This window comes from Oncorhynchus gorbuscha, linkage group LG16 (assembly GCF_021184085.1).
Source record: "Oncorhynchus gorbuscha isolate QuinsamMale2020 ecotype Even-year linkage group LG16, OgorEven_v1.0, whole genome shotgun sequence".
NCBI lineage: Eukaryota > Metazoa > Chordata > Actinopteri > Salmoniformes > Salmonidae > Oncorhynchus > Oncorhynchus gorbuscha.
In genome coordinates this window covers 77,035,685-77,050,490 of record NC_060188.1, presented here as the reverse complement: position 1 = coordinate 77,050,490, position 14,806 = coordinate 77,035,685, and the positions used below count along the sequence as shown (strand labels likewise).

Sequence of the window (14,806 nt, the reverse complement as noted above, 5' to 3'; positions counted from 1 at the left end):
CCACCACCCGGCGCCCACCCACCCAACCCACAGAGCGGTAGGCAGCACACCATAGAGCTCCCACTCTCCACCACCCAACCCTGTAAGCAGTGACTGATCCTTACAGGCTATGATTGATGACCATGTTTCTGTAGAGCCCTTCACTTTTCTGAAGCAGACACGTGTTGGCCATAAGACAGGAGAGAGAAAGGGAGTTTTCACTGCTGCATTTGGTTCAAATGATCTGTATTATGTCTCTGGTTTTAAGTCTGACCAGCCCAGCGGCTGCTCAGGGGTGCGGGGAGTGTTTGTTCGCACATGCACAAGTGTTTTTTTCCATGCTCTCAGTTGTCCAGGTATGTGTAATGAAATCTCCGGTCTTGTTTTGAAAACCCTGGGAGTTCCACTCATTTCTACATTTGAAGCTTTTCTGTGGACCTCAGCCCTGGCCCACTACCCTCTGTCTCTCCTCCTCACCCAGACCTGGTCCCAAGGAGCTGTCCAGTCCAGCTCATGTACTACTTCATTTAGGAGTGTGTTTAAAAAGTAAAACAAACACCAGCCTCAAAGAGAGAAAACACCCACCATCCTGAACACTGTCTTCAAACTGAGAAACCTCGCAGAGAGTCATGGACATTGGTTTGCAGTCCAATCTAAAGGTAACTCTGTGTGTACATTTGTGGCTGTGTGTGTATTTATGAATTGTGTATGAGAGTGTGTGTGTGTATTTTCGTTCATGTGTCCAGTTCAAATAAGAATGAGGAAACCAATAAAGCACAAAATGTTGGCGCTGTGGAACAAAAGCAGCTTATCCTCCAATTTCCTGCCAGTGAGACTCCCAGGCCCAGCGCTGACAGACGCTCATTAATTGAAGTTGATCTTTAAGGAAAGTACAAGAGGACTACTGTACTGCTGCAGCACAGATCTGCAGCCGGAGCCTCATAACACAGGTGGAGGGAGAGGGGAGAAGAGAGAGGAGAGGAGAAAGGGAGAGGAGAAGAGCAGAGAGATGAGAGGAAAGAGGAAGGGAGAGGAGAGCAGTAGAGCAGCTGTTCAAAACCTTCCCTTCCTCACAGCCCAGCCTCCTTGTTTTATAGAAACGCAGTAGAAAGAAAAGTTATCCGATTAGTGTTGTATGTTCTCTGAACATATGTGCTATTGATAATGTATTGGTGCAGTACTGTTCTGCTGCTGGGGAGAATCCCATCACAGCAGCAGTCACCCTAGTTATGTGTGGTAATGATAAAAGCTCTTGAAGAGGTGACCATATTAGTGGCATAACGACTCAAAATAGATGCAACTACTTTTCTAACTGTAAGACCCGCTGAGCTAGTTTGTTCTCATTTACACGTGAGCCTTCTGTAGACACACATGGTAGTACATGTAGCCATGTCTGAGTAATCAACAGCTGCATCTAGGCCTGACACACCTGTAATAACGGTCCAGGCTACAGCAGAATAGCTGCTACTCTCTGCCACACACACTGAGTCATATGTAACCGGATACACACCATACTCTACCTAGGCACTCAGTATTCATCAGAACAGCCAGACTCACTCCAGTAGTCAACACAGAGCGAAAGAGGAAGAGACTCCAGTAGTCACCACTGAGACAAAGAGAAGGCCCACTCTTAAACCTGGACAGAAGATTAGTAGAAACATTCATGCATTTGCTGCATTGATTGACAAGTAATATCTAAAAAATACACACAAATCTAAAGTAAAGGAAGTCAATTAAGAATATATAAATATTTAGACGAGCAATGTCTGAGCAGCATAGACTAAAATACAGTAGAATAGAATACAGTATATACATATGAGATGAGTAATGCAAACATTATTAAAAGTGACTAGTACCAAAGTGGCCAGTGATTTCAAGTCTACGTATATAGGGCAGCAGCCTCTAAAGTGCTAGTGATGGCTATTTAACGGTCTGATGGCCTTGAGATAGATGTTTTTCAGGCCCTCGGTCCCAGCTTTGATGCACCTGTACTGACCTCACCTTCTGATGATAGTGGGGTGACCAGGCAGTGGCTTGGGTGGTTGTTGTCCTTGATGATCTTTTTGGGGCTGAGCACACGCCTGTCAAGTAATGTAGAGGTGATATGAAACTTAACTAGTCGCTCAAAGCACTTCATGATGACAGAAGTGAGTGCTACAGGGCGATAGTCATTTAGTTCAGTTATCTTCGCTTTCTTGGGTACTGGAACAATGGTGGTCATCATGAAGCATGTGGGGACAGCCGGCTGGGATTTTATGCTACAATAGTCTATGTGCTGGGGGGCTAGGGTCAGTCTGTTATATCTGGAGTATTTCTCCTGTCTTATCTGGTGTCCTGTGTGACTTTAAGTATGCTCCCTCTAATCCTCTCTCCCTCTCCCTCCCCCCCGGAGGACCTGAGCACTGGGACCATCCTTGCTGTCCCCAGTCCACCTGGTCATGCTGCTGCTCCAGTTTCAACTTTTCTGCCTGCGGCTATGGAACCCTGAGCCGTTCACCGGACGTGCAACTTGTCCCAGACCTGCTGTTTTCAACTATCTCTCTCTCTCTACTGCTCGGATATGAAAAGCCAACTGACATTTACTCCCGAGTTGCTGACCTGTTGTACCCTCTACAATCACTATGATTATTATTATTAGACCCTCCCTGGTCATTTATAAATATTTGAACATCTTGGCCATGTACTGTTATAACCCCCACCCGGCACAGCCAGTAGAAGACTGTCCACTCCTCTCTAGGTTTCTTCCTAGGTTGCTGCCTCCCAGGGAGTTTTTCCTAGCCACCGTGCTTCTACATCCGCATTGTTTGCTGTTTGGGGTTTTATGCTGGGTGTGACATCGGCTGATGTAAAAAGGGCTCCATAAATACATTTGATTGATAGGGAGAGAATATGTCCGTAAACACTCCAGCCAGCTGGTATGTGCATGCTCTGAGGACATGGCTAGGGACGCCACAGAGAATAAGAGCCACAGTCCTTGGTAACTGGCTGTGTCGGTGGCAATGTGTTGTCCTCAAAGCGGGCGAAAAAGGTGTTTACCTTGTCCGGAAGCAAGACGTTGGTGTCCTCAACGTGGCCGGTTTTCCCTTTGTAGTCTGTGATTGTCTGCAGAACCTGCCACATACATCTCTTGTCTGAGCCATTGAATTGCGACTCCACTTTGTCTCTGTACTGACATTTTGCCTGTTTGATTGCCTTACGGAGGGAATAACTACACGGTTTGTATTCGGTGACGGCTTGTTAATGACGATCTGTCCTCATAGGAGAGTTATAGGCAGAGACAAGTCCAGCACAGAGACATGACCAACAGCTGTACAGAGAAAAACTACAGTACTGGTGAAAATTGAATGGTGAAATGAGTCTAACATTTAATACCCCAGAAAATGATATCAGGAGAGTGTCATGGGTTTGACAGGGAGTGGGTATGGTGTTACAGAGGTAAGAGAGAAGACACTCCTGGGATGTTGGGCACACGAGGCGTGACGTCATTTGTTTTGGCTGGCTCTCTAATCCTGTGATGTGTGCTAAAACCTGCCGGGCATCTGTGCTGCCTGTGCAACCTGTGTGTGTGTTCCCATGTGTTACTCCACTATGAATCCTCTAATTGGCTGATTGAAAGGGAACCTGCCTGACTGAAACATTTTCCATTACCATTTCTAAATATAGCTCAGTGTCAGTACACTGACTGACTGACTGACTGACTGACTGACTGACTGACTGACTGACTGACTGACTGACTGACTGACTGACTGACTGACTGACTGACTGAGCCATTGTTGAGAGTCCAGGGAGAAGCTGAATTTGGCACGGCCTGCCACCAGAACGCACCACTGATTACACACTCCCATGAGGATCTCATCACAAACATTAACACAAAGCATACAGTACACGATACTGCATCCGTAATGTCAAGAATCTGTATCGGTTTATGTTATATACACAAAAATTATATTCGCTTCATCTGTTTTATTCTGTATTGTTTGTTGACCAGGATGTTAGTCAGGCTGTAATTATGAGATTGGTCAGAGCAGCCAGGGACATGAGAGAGGGCGAACATCCTGATAACATGTAGTGTATGTAAAGGCAGCCCTCTGCCCTCTCCCTGGATGTCCTACAGTATAGGACTGGGACGTTACGGGGCTCAGCATGCCAAGCTTTGATGTGATCACATTTCCCTGCAGACAACCACGGTAAGACCAGGTACTGTATGATTCAGATCGCCCCCTGCCCTGTATCCATGGAAAAAATAAATGGAAAATCCATTTGAATCCGTCATCAAAAATACAGGGGCAGGCGAATAACGTGAGCAGGAGAGGAAAAAGATGATCTGTTTCTCCCTCTCTCTTTGCTGTCAGAACCAGCTGTCAGAACCAAGATACAGACAGGAATTTAGAACAAAGACACTCAGACTGTATTGGTTCTTCAAAAGGACATTCAACATCATATGATGGATGTGTTTTCAGAGTGGGGACAAAGCCTCAGTCCCCAGGGTGTGTTTATCTATGTGGTTATGAGGGTGGGAGGGTTTTGGGAGTTAAAAAGGAGAGTAAAGCCATAAGATAGAAATGTTCCTTGAGCTTTGCATCCTAAGACCTTATGCCATTTAAATAACAGAACAGTAGTAGAGCTGAGTAAGTAGACCATTAAGCCAACAGAGCAGGGCTACGTGTTGAATCTCCCATTGCACTTCAAACAGGTGTCATCATGTAGGGGGGTCTGTCGGTCTCAGCCGTCCTACCATAGACCTGCACTGCATTAATAACCCACTGAGTTACAGCGTATAAACACAGACCAACATCCTGGTTGCTACCTGTGTGTGTGTGTGTGTGTGTGTGTGTGTGTGTGTCTGTGCTTACATGTACAATACAGTAATCTTTTCCATATAGAGGACGCACACCCAATTCTATTAAATCCATCTCAATGGGACTACTTTGACATTCCCTCTCTCAGACACAGCTGTCGCCTATTTGCCAGGATCCAGCCGCATATGGAGATACAGTGTGAACTTCAACACACAGATTCTTGGCATTCTTTAACAGTGTTATTCTCCAGCCATCTAAACCAGAGCTATGCTTCTACAGGCCTCTTTCCTGACACCAGGTCAACATCCTAGTCCACAGACTCTCACCAACACAACTAGCTACCGTCTTCTGTGGAGGGGACTCTTCACTGACTCCAGATCAGATCCTGACTGTTGGAGTGCTGTCAGAGCCTTGTCAGCACATTGTTTTGTTTATGCCTGTAGTGGCAAGTTCATTTCTTAAGGGTTGAGGAATGCTAATTAAACTCTACAACAGCAACTCTCTGACCCAGTGTAGAAATCAATGAGAGGGAGAGAACATACTGTATAAGAGGCCTTGTCAGAAACACACACAATCACTCCGTTGTGTTGAAATCATTTTATATATTGAATGAACACACTTAATGATGTGGCCTTCACACGTTCTGTTCACAGACCCCCATTCAACTTCAGTTTAAAAGACAGAGGCTTGACACCAACTGAGAGCCAGAGTAACAATGACAGCAGCAGAGAAAAGTAGTCTACAATGACATCCCATCAGTGTTGAACTGTCCTCAGATCAGCTACGGAGGACAACTCTGTAACATGCCCTAATAGCCCTTATGTCTCACCTGTCCCCTCAGGTCAGCTGTTCACTCAGGTTCACTCAGTCCCATGAGTGTAGTTAAGCTGCTACTCCACCTAGTCCCATGCCTGTAGAGTGTAGTTTAGATGCTACTCCACCTAGTCCCATGCCTGTAGAGTGTAGTTAAGCTGCTACTCCACCTAGTCCCATGCCTGTAGAGTAGTTTAGCTGCTACTCCACCTAGTCCCATGCCTGTAGAGTGTAGTTAAGCTGCTACTCCACCTAGTCCCATGCCTGTAGAGTGTAGTTAAGCTGCTACTCCACCTAGTCCCATGCCTGTAGAGTGTAGTTAAGCTGCTACTCCACCTAGTCCCATGCCTGTAGAGTAGTTAAGCTGCTACTCCACCTAGTCCCATGCCTGTAGAGTAGTTTAGATGCTACTCCACCTAGTCCCATGCCTGTAGAGTAGTTTAGATGCTACTCCACCTAGTCCCATGCCTGTAGAGTAGTTTAGATGCTACTCCACCTAGTCCCATGCCTGTAGAGTAGTTTAGCTGCTACTCCACCTAGTCCCATGCCTGTAGAGTGCAGTTAAGCTGCTACTCCACCTAGTCCCATGCCTGTAGAGTGCAGTTAAGCTGCTACTCCACCTAGTCCCATGCCTGTAGAGTGCAGTTAAGCTGCTACTCCACCTAGTCCCATGCCTGTAGAGTAGTTTAGATGCTACTCCACCTAGTCCCATGCCTGTAGAGTAGTTTAGATGCTACTCCACCTAGTCCCATGCCTGTAGAGTAGTTTAGATGCTACTCCACCTAGTCCCATGCCTGTAGAGTGCAGTTAAGCTGCTACTCCACCTAGTCCCATGCCTGTAGAGTGCAGTTAAGCTGCTACTCCACCTAGTCCCATGCCTGTAGAGTAGTTTAGATGCTACTCCACCTAGTCCCATGCCTGTAGAGTAGTTTAGATGCTACTCCACCTAGTCCCATGCCTGTAGAGTAGTTTAGATGCTACTCCACCTAGTCCCATGCCTGTAGAGTAGTTTATATGTTACTCCACCTAGTCCCATGCCTGTAGAGTGTAGTTTAGATGCTACTCCACCTAGTCCCATGCCTGTAGAGTGTAGTTTAGATGCTACTCCACCTAGTCCCATGCCTGTAGAGTGTAGTTTAGATGCTACTCCACCTAGTCCCATGCCTGTAGAGTGTAGTTTAGATGCTACTCCACCTAGTCCCATGCCTGTAGAGTAGTTTAGATGCTACTCCACCTAGTCCCATGCCTGTAGAGTAGTTTATATGTTACTCCACCTAGTCCCATGCCTGTAGAGTGTAGTTTAGATGCTACTCCACCTAGTCCCATGCCTGTAGAGTAGTTTATATGTTACTCCACCTAGTCCCATGCCTGTAGAGTGTAGTTTAGATGCTACTCCACCTAGTCCCATGCCTGTAGAGTGTAGTTTAGATGCTACTCCACCTAGTCCCATGCCTGTAGAGTGTAGTTTAGATGCTACTCCACCTAGTCCCATGCCTGTAGAGTGTAGTTTAGATGCTACTCCACCTAGTCCCATGCCTGTAGAGTAGTTTAGATGCTACTCCACCTAGTCCCATGCCTGTAGAGTGTAGTTTAGATGCTACTCCACCTAGTCCCATGCCTGTAGAGTGTAGTTTAGATGCTACTCCACCTAGTCCCATGCCTGTAGAGTAGTTTAGATGCTACTCCACCTAGTCCCATGCCTGTAGAGTGTAGTTTAGATGCTACTCCACCTAGTCCCATGCCTGTAGAGTGTAGTTTAAATGCTATTCCCCCTAGTCCCATGCCTGCAGAGTAGTTTAGATGCTACTCCACCTAGTCCCATGCCTGTAGAGTGGAGTTTAGATGCTATTCCACATAGTCCCATGCCCGTAGAGTGTAGTTTAGATGCTACTCCACCTAGTCCCATGCCTGTAGAGTAGTTTAGATGCTACACCACCTAGTCCCATGCCTGTAGAGTGTAGTTTAGATGCTACTCCACCTAGTCCCATGCCTGTAGAGTGTAGTTTAGCTGCTACTCCACCTAGCCAGTGCTAACAGCTATTGTCAAACTTTCAACTCCACATCCCCTTTAAAATCAGTAAGCAGGCACAGTGTCGTCCCACATTCCTCTCACTGAGTCTGAGGGATCCATGTCTCAGAGCCAGGTAAGAGACACACATAGTGGACCATGTGCCGTTTGCCACAGTCAGCATCCCTTGACCGGCCTTACTGTGCCTCTACTCCAGACTGATTCTGCAGTGTAGCCTACACAGAGCTGACTCTATTAGCTGCAGTGTGGATTCACTAACGTCCTCATTGATGTGCTCAGCAGTTAGTCAATTAGTCGCTCTGGAGGTTCACTGCAACTTACCCATCATTGAGCTCTCTACAAACCCAAACACTACACCACCACCCAAACGCTACATGCCACATCACGCTACCACCACCCAAACGCTACACGCCGCCGCCACCACCCAAACACCAGCACCACCACCATCCAAACACCAGCACCACCACCATCCAAACACCAGCACCACCCAACTATCAGCACCACCACCATCCAAACACCACCCAACTATCAGCACCACCCAACTATCAGCACCACCACCCAACTATCAGCACCACCACCATCCAAACACCACCCAAACACCACCACCATCCAAACACCAGCGCCACCCAAACACCAGCACCATCCAAACACCAGCACCATCCAAACACCAGCACCACCACCAGCCAAACACCAGAACCACCCAAACACCAGATCAGAAATCCAATGAGAGACAAGGACAGGAAACTCATCTTCCATTTAAACAATAAAGAAGAAGTAAGAATAGAAAGGAGACTCACCATCCAACAACGAGGGGTTAAACAATGGTCTGTCATTATTGCCATCCAAAGTCACAGCTGCTGTCTTCTCCTGAAAGAGAAAGTTAATGAAAAAAAGCTTTTCCAATTAATGGTATTTGCCAGATGTGATTCAGACTGAATTTCAGCCAGGCTCAAGGCAATTCCCCACCTGGGATTTCAACCAATGCCTCTAGCCAACATTCAACTACTACTCTCTCTCCATGTCTCTCCCCTCCTCCTTTGTCTTCTCCCCCGTCTATCCCCCTGTTTCTCCTCCTAATAACAGGATGCTCAATTTCTCTCACACGGTTATAGACCTTCCAGGCAAAGAGCACGCAGCTAGGAGCTTGAAGTCATTCCTGCTCCTTTCCTCCTCCCTTCATCAGACGAGAGAGAGAGAGAGAGAGAGAGACAGAGACAGAGACAGAGACAGAGACAGAGAGAGAGAGAGAGAGAGAGAGAGATCTTCACAGTGACTTTGGTTGAGGAGTTGGGAGGATTATCAGTAATTATCAAAGACCAACTGGAACCTATAGGAGAGGATTACTAGAAAGTGGAACAAGAGGAGGCCTCTTGCTCCTCTTCTTCTTCTTCCTCCACCTCTTCTGCCCCAGTGCTGATCTGAACCAAAGGTGCACACTTCACAAACCATGTGATTTCCCCTCAGGAGAATCTCAGGAGGAATACTGCAATGGATGAACTCATAACAACAAGCTTTAATCTATATCCATATATGAATGATATTTCAACACTTCCAGAAATCTGAGAGGAAATATTATTGGACCATGGAGACTGTAGGCCTAAATAAGTAACTGTTTCTAGTGTTCTAAAGCTGAGGGTTCTCTCATAGGAGACGGCAAGTATGTCCTCCTTGTCCCAATGTTGAAACCCAGAACTCTGTTAATATGAAGAATGACAGTAGGAACCACCAAGGCAACATAATCTATCTTCTCCATGGCTCCTCTTACTTATGTCCTGAAAATGTATCCTAGTCCACCTGAGGGATGAGAATGTCTGGAGCAGACAGGCAGAGAACTGCACCCCTGGGTGTGTGATGTGTCATGACCATTGTTTTCCAGGGGAAAATGTTGTTTTTCCTTCAGAGTGTCCGGGTGTGCATGGTAACTACAGAGTGTCTGGGTGTGCATGGTAACTACAGAGTGTCCGGGTGTGCATGGTAACTACAGAGTGTCCGGGTGTGCATGGTAACTACAGAGTGTCCGGGTGTGCATGGTAACTACAGAGTGTCCGGGTGTGTACATGGTAACTACAGAGTGTCCGGGTGTGTGCATGGTAACTACAGAGTGTCCGGGTGTGCATGGTAACTACAGAGTGTCCGGGTGTGCATGGTAACTACAGAGTGTCCGGGTGTGTACATGGTAACTACAGAGTGTCCGGGTGTGTGCATGGTAACTACAGAGTGTCCGGGTGTGCATGGTAACTACAGAGTGTCCGGGTGTGCATGGTAACTACAGAGTGTCCGGGTGTGCATAGTAACTACAGAGTGTCCGGGTGTGCATGGTAACTACAGAGTGTCCGGGTGTGCATGGTAACTACAGAGTGTCCGGGTGTGCATGGTAACTACATGGTAACTACAGAGTGTCCGGGTGTGCATGGTAACTACAGAGTGTCCGGGTGTGCATGGTAACTACAGAGTGTCCGGGTGTGCATGGTAACTACAGAGTGTCCGGGTGTGCATGGTAACTACATGGTAACTACAGAGTGTCCGGGTGTGCATGGTAACTACACAGTGTCCGGGTGTGCATGGTAACTACAGAGTGTCCGGGTGTGCATGGTAACTACAGAGTGTCCGGGTGTGCATGGTAACTACAGAGTGTCCGGGTGTGTGCATGGTAACTACAGAGTGTCCGGGTGTGCATGGTAACTACAGAGTGTCCGGGTGTGCATGGTAACTACAGAGTGTCCGGGTGTGCATGGTAACTACAGAGTGTCCGGGTGTGCATGGTAACTACAGAGTGTCCGGGTGTGCATGGTAACTACAGAGTGTCCGGGTGTGCATGGTAACTACAGAGTGTCCGGGTGTGCATGGTAACTACAGAGTGTCCGGGTGTGCATGGTAACTACAGAGTGTCCGGGTGTGCATGGTAACTACAGAGTGTCCGGGTGTGCATGGTAACTACAGAGTGTCCGGGTGTGCATGGTAACTACAGAGTGTCCGGGTGTGCATGGTAACTACAGAGTGTCCGGGTGTGCATGGTAACTACAGAGTGTCCGGGTGTGCATGGTAACTACAGAGTGTCCGGGTGTGCATGGTAACTACAGAGTGTCCGGGTGTGCATGGTAACTTCAGGGTGTCCGGGTGTGCATGATAACAACAGAGTGTCCGGGTGTGCATGGTAACTACAGAGTGTCCGGGTGTGCATGGTAACTACAGAGTGTCCGGGTGTGCATGGTAACTTCAGGGTGTCCGTGTGTACATGATAACTACAGAGTGTCCGGGTGTGCATGATAACTACAGAGTGTCCGGGTGTGCATGATAACTACAGAGTGTCCAGGTGTGCATGATAACTACAGACTGTCCGGGTGTGGAATGAACTTCAGCTGCAGTATTGGCAGAAAGAAAGTAAAGGGATTAGATGATTGATGGAAAAGCCATACCTGTGTAAAGCCTTGATATCAGATGCTCTTGAGCTCAGAAGTGTGTGTGTGTGTGTGTGTGTGTGTGTGTGTGTGTGTGTGTGTGTGTGTGTGTGTGTGTGTGTGTGTGTGTGTGTGTGTGTGTGTGTGTGTGTGTGTGTGTGTGTGTGTGTGTGTGTGTGTGTGTGTGTGTGTGTGTGTGTGTGTGTGTGTGTGTGTGTGTGTGTGTGTGTGTGTGTGTGTGTGTGTGTGTGTGTGTACTCATGCTATATCAGACACCCAGGTGCTTAAATCTACTCCCACACTCATCAAGAGCAGGGAGAGAAGGAACAAAGGGGAATAGAGAATGTTCTGGCATTTGTGGCTGGTAAAGCCATTGAAAGAGGGCTGATATCCTCCATTCTCCTTCTGTTGTCCTCTCCTCTGTCAAGCCCCTGAGACAGAAGCACAGGATGCTAGGGCAGGGGTCGGCAACAGGCGGCCTACAAGACTGTAAAATCCACAGGAATCTGTTCCCAGGAATCTGTTCCCAGGAATCTGTTCCCAGGAATCTGTTGCCAGGAATCTGTTCCCAGGAATCTGTTCAAGTATTCCCAGTACTAAAAGAAGAGGCTTATGTGATCGTGTCTCAATGTAATCAAGGTATGAAATTATTGTTAATTTCAAATACAATCTCTTTTTGGATGTGGTCAATTTGCAGTGTACAAATTCATCAGTTATTATGTTTTGGCCATCGACTCACAAAAATGGTCCCGCAGATTAAACTGGTTGCGCTAGGGAACGTTCCAAAGTCATTCCACGGAGGGTCACGTGTCTGTGGGTTTTCGCTCCACCCTTGTACTTGACTGATGAATCAAGGTCACTAATTAATAAATAACTCCCCTCACCTGGTTGTCTACAGGTCTTAATTGAAAGAAAAAAACAAAACTCACAGACACTCAGCCCTCGGGAATGAGTTTGACACCCCTGAGGACTCTATGGTCCCTGTCTGGACCTCTGTCTCCAACAAACATTGTAACAAGACACATTCACTCACATGTGATTATCTGTGTTCAAATCCTCCTGAAGATATTTATAAAGTATAAGGGATGAACAAAGATATCCCTCAATAACCTGATAGTGCTAATTTCGTTTGTCCTGAGATTGATACCAGACAGTCCCACCCTCTTCAACACTTTCTCAATATCTCTCAAACATTCTCTAAGAGGAAAACCTTCCCCCCTCTTCCCAAATACTGGCAGCTTGTTAATATGCGCCCAGGAACTATTCTTTGATTGGCTGAGCTCACTTCCTGTAATTATAAGGGAGGAAGTTGGGGTGAGAGGGGTCGCAGCTTGCTAAACTTAGCCCTGCGGACAGACCTAGATTCAGACCCATGAGTACCCGGTGTGTGTCTCTCTATAGGGGAGTCCATAGGTTTAGGTTTTTAACTCAAAGGAAATAGGAGTAACCTGCAAATACCTGGAAATCTGTCAAACATTATTTTACATATTATCTCACTTGTGAAACACAGACCCTGCAGTCTTCCATAATCACAGGCCTGGTGTGTCTTCAACATCTAGTAGGTTATTTATTGATCACATTTTAAATATTTGTTTTATTTAACTAGGCAAGTCAGTTAAGAACAAATTTGTATATACAATGACGGCCTACACCAGCCAAACCCGGACGACGCTGGGCCAATTGTGCGCCGCCCTATGGGACACCCAATCACGGCCGGTTGTGATACAGCCTGGATTCGAACCAGGGTGTCTGTAGTGACGCCTCTAGCATTGAGATGCAGTGTCTTAGACCACTGCCCCACTCGGTAGCCACAAGGGAGACGACCTTGAGGCATATGGGAGACGACAATCATTCACAGTGACAAACCAGATGTTTTCTTCAACAGATACCCGGCAGGTGCATTGTCATCATCTCTCCTCCCAATATCAATGTGTCTCATTTTCAACATCCTGGTTATTACCAAGACTGCCCATGTGGCCAGGCCTGTATCACACAGTCATTTTCACACCGGAGACAAATACCTTTACACAACTACCGTAACAAGACCTCCCAAGACCACCACGCGGGTAAGTTACACACTAAGACACAGTCCGGCGCCAGAAACACACAGACCCCAACAGTGAAACACTCCCAGCCTCAGTCTGTGGTAGGTCACAAAAACACAGGCCTGCCAACCACCCTCCAGCCTCCCTCCACATCCCTGTAGGCTATGGTGTTGGTGTGTCTGTGGTGCTGCTGCCAATCCTGGGTGGTAGTGAGATCACTGTGTGGTTCATTCTAGACCACTCACTCAGGCTTCCATCAATGATCCTCTCTGTATTGAATAGGACTGCATGTTATATCCTAAATGGCACACTATATTTTGTACTACTACATAGGGAATAAGGTCCCATTTGACACAACATCGTCTCCAAGATGAAGACTAGTATAAAATATAAGGCTGTGCATGGATGGTTGCTCTTGGGGTTCTGGCCTGGCCAAACTTCATGAGCTGGAGGCCAGTGATGTTTTTGGTGGTCCACTGCAATGGCCGTGGGGCTGTTGACTTGAGACCCCATCGACTGGTGTATAGTGGCATGGGGTCAAGGGTAATATTTGATTGGACTGAAACCCCATTTAAAGACAGTCATGCCACGCCACAATGCTTTGTTCTGTTCACCAGTCTATCGCAGAACTCCACTAGACCAGAGAGACACACATGCACCCAGTGTGATAGAACAGTACAGTAAGCCAATCTCTTGTACTGAACCCAGGTCCACTCAGTCTTAATATGCGAGTATACTACAGTATATCTCCCCCCAGGCGCTGAGAAGACTGTACGTCCTGTGCGTCTTCCGCAGCTTGGTTAACGGGGATCCTAATAAATCTAAAATAATGAGCAGTATTAATCCAGGACTCTGCCAGAGGCTGTACTTCAACATCACAGAGTTCATTATTAAGAGACACTTTCAATGAGATCGCTAGCAAGGGGTGTAAGGTCATACTGGGACTATATTAATAGACAGTAAACAATACTTTACAGGTACACCAAAAACACTCATTCCCCTCTAGTCACAAATTGGTAACATTCCTTGTATCATAAAGAGGAACCAGTATAAAGCAGAATTTTCTATGATTACTCTCATAATATTGAAAATCAGAGTTGATCAAATGTCTTACGGTATTGTAAAAGTAGCCTTTTGCAAATGTATCCAAATATTAAGCTGTAATCTTAGGCTATTTGAGAAGTATTTCTCGTTTGAGGTGTATTTTCTAGGGCTTTAGCCTACAGTAAATCACTTGATCTAAAGTGGCATTTGGAGATTTATTGTGTGGCGATAATTGCTAAATGCTGATAAACATCAACGCCAGCTCCTGAAACCAGAGCGGAAGCAGAGGAGGAAGCAGGCGAATCAGAGTCGGTTGGTGATAGTTCAGGGATGCTAATTTAATCCATCACAGCCGTCAAAACCTGTCTATCATGACTGAATTACATGACACGCAAACTAAACACAAAATACCACCACTTTTACATTCTGACAGAAGTGAGGATACAAGCTAGCGAACAGAATTGATGCAAGCTAAAACTTCGCGCTTGCTATGAAAACACCTGGTTTTCTAAACAAATTTACCTTTTCCTCGCGTAGAATAGAAGGATTCCGATATGATGGTTTGGTCACAATTATTTTGAGAATTTCGTCTAGGCTTCTTCGTTTTACGACGTTTGTGTTGTGTCGATGTCCAACTTCTCCAAGTGACCGGGCTCTACATAACATTAGCTACGTTTTCGCCGCCCGGTGCTGGGCTCC

At 46.6% G+C, this 14,806-nt stretch overlaps 1 protein-coding gene across 1 annotated transcript in view; it reads right to left on the bottom strand.

The window, feature by feature from the left end:
- Positions 1 to 14,806, bottom strand: part of LOC123999666 (bone morphogenetic protein receptor type-1B-like) — a 151,104-nt gene that overhangs the window by 136,146 nt on the left and 152 nt on the right. Inside the window, exons 1-2 of the mRNA XM_046305644.1 lie at positions 14,630 to 14,806; positions 8,418 to 8,487 (exon numbers count right to left, since the gene is read on the bottom strand). The exon at positions 14,630 to 14,806 is cut by the window's right edge and continues 152 nt beyond it. The gene's annotated coding sequence lies outside the window, so the exon portion shown is untranslated. The remainder of the gene's footprint in view (positions 1 to 8,417; positions 8,488 to 14,629) is intronic.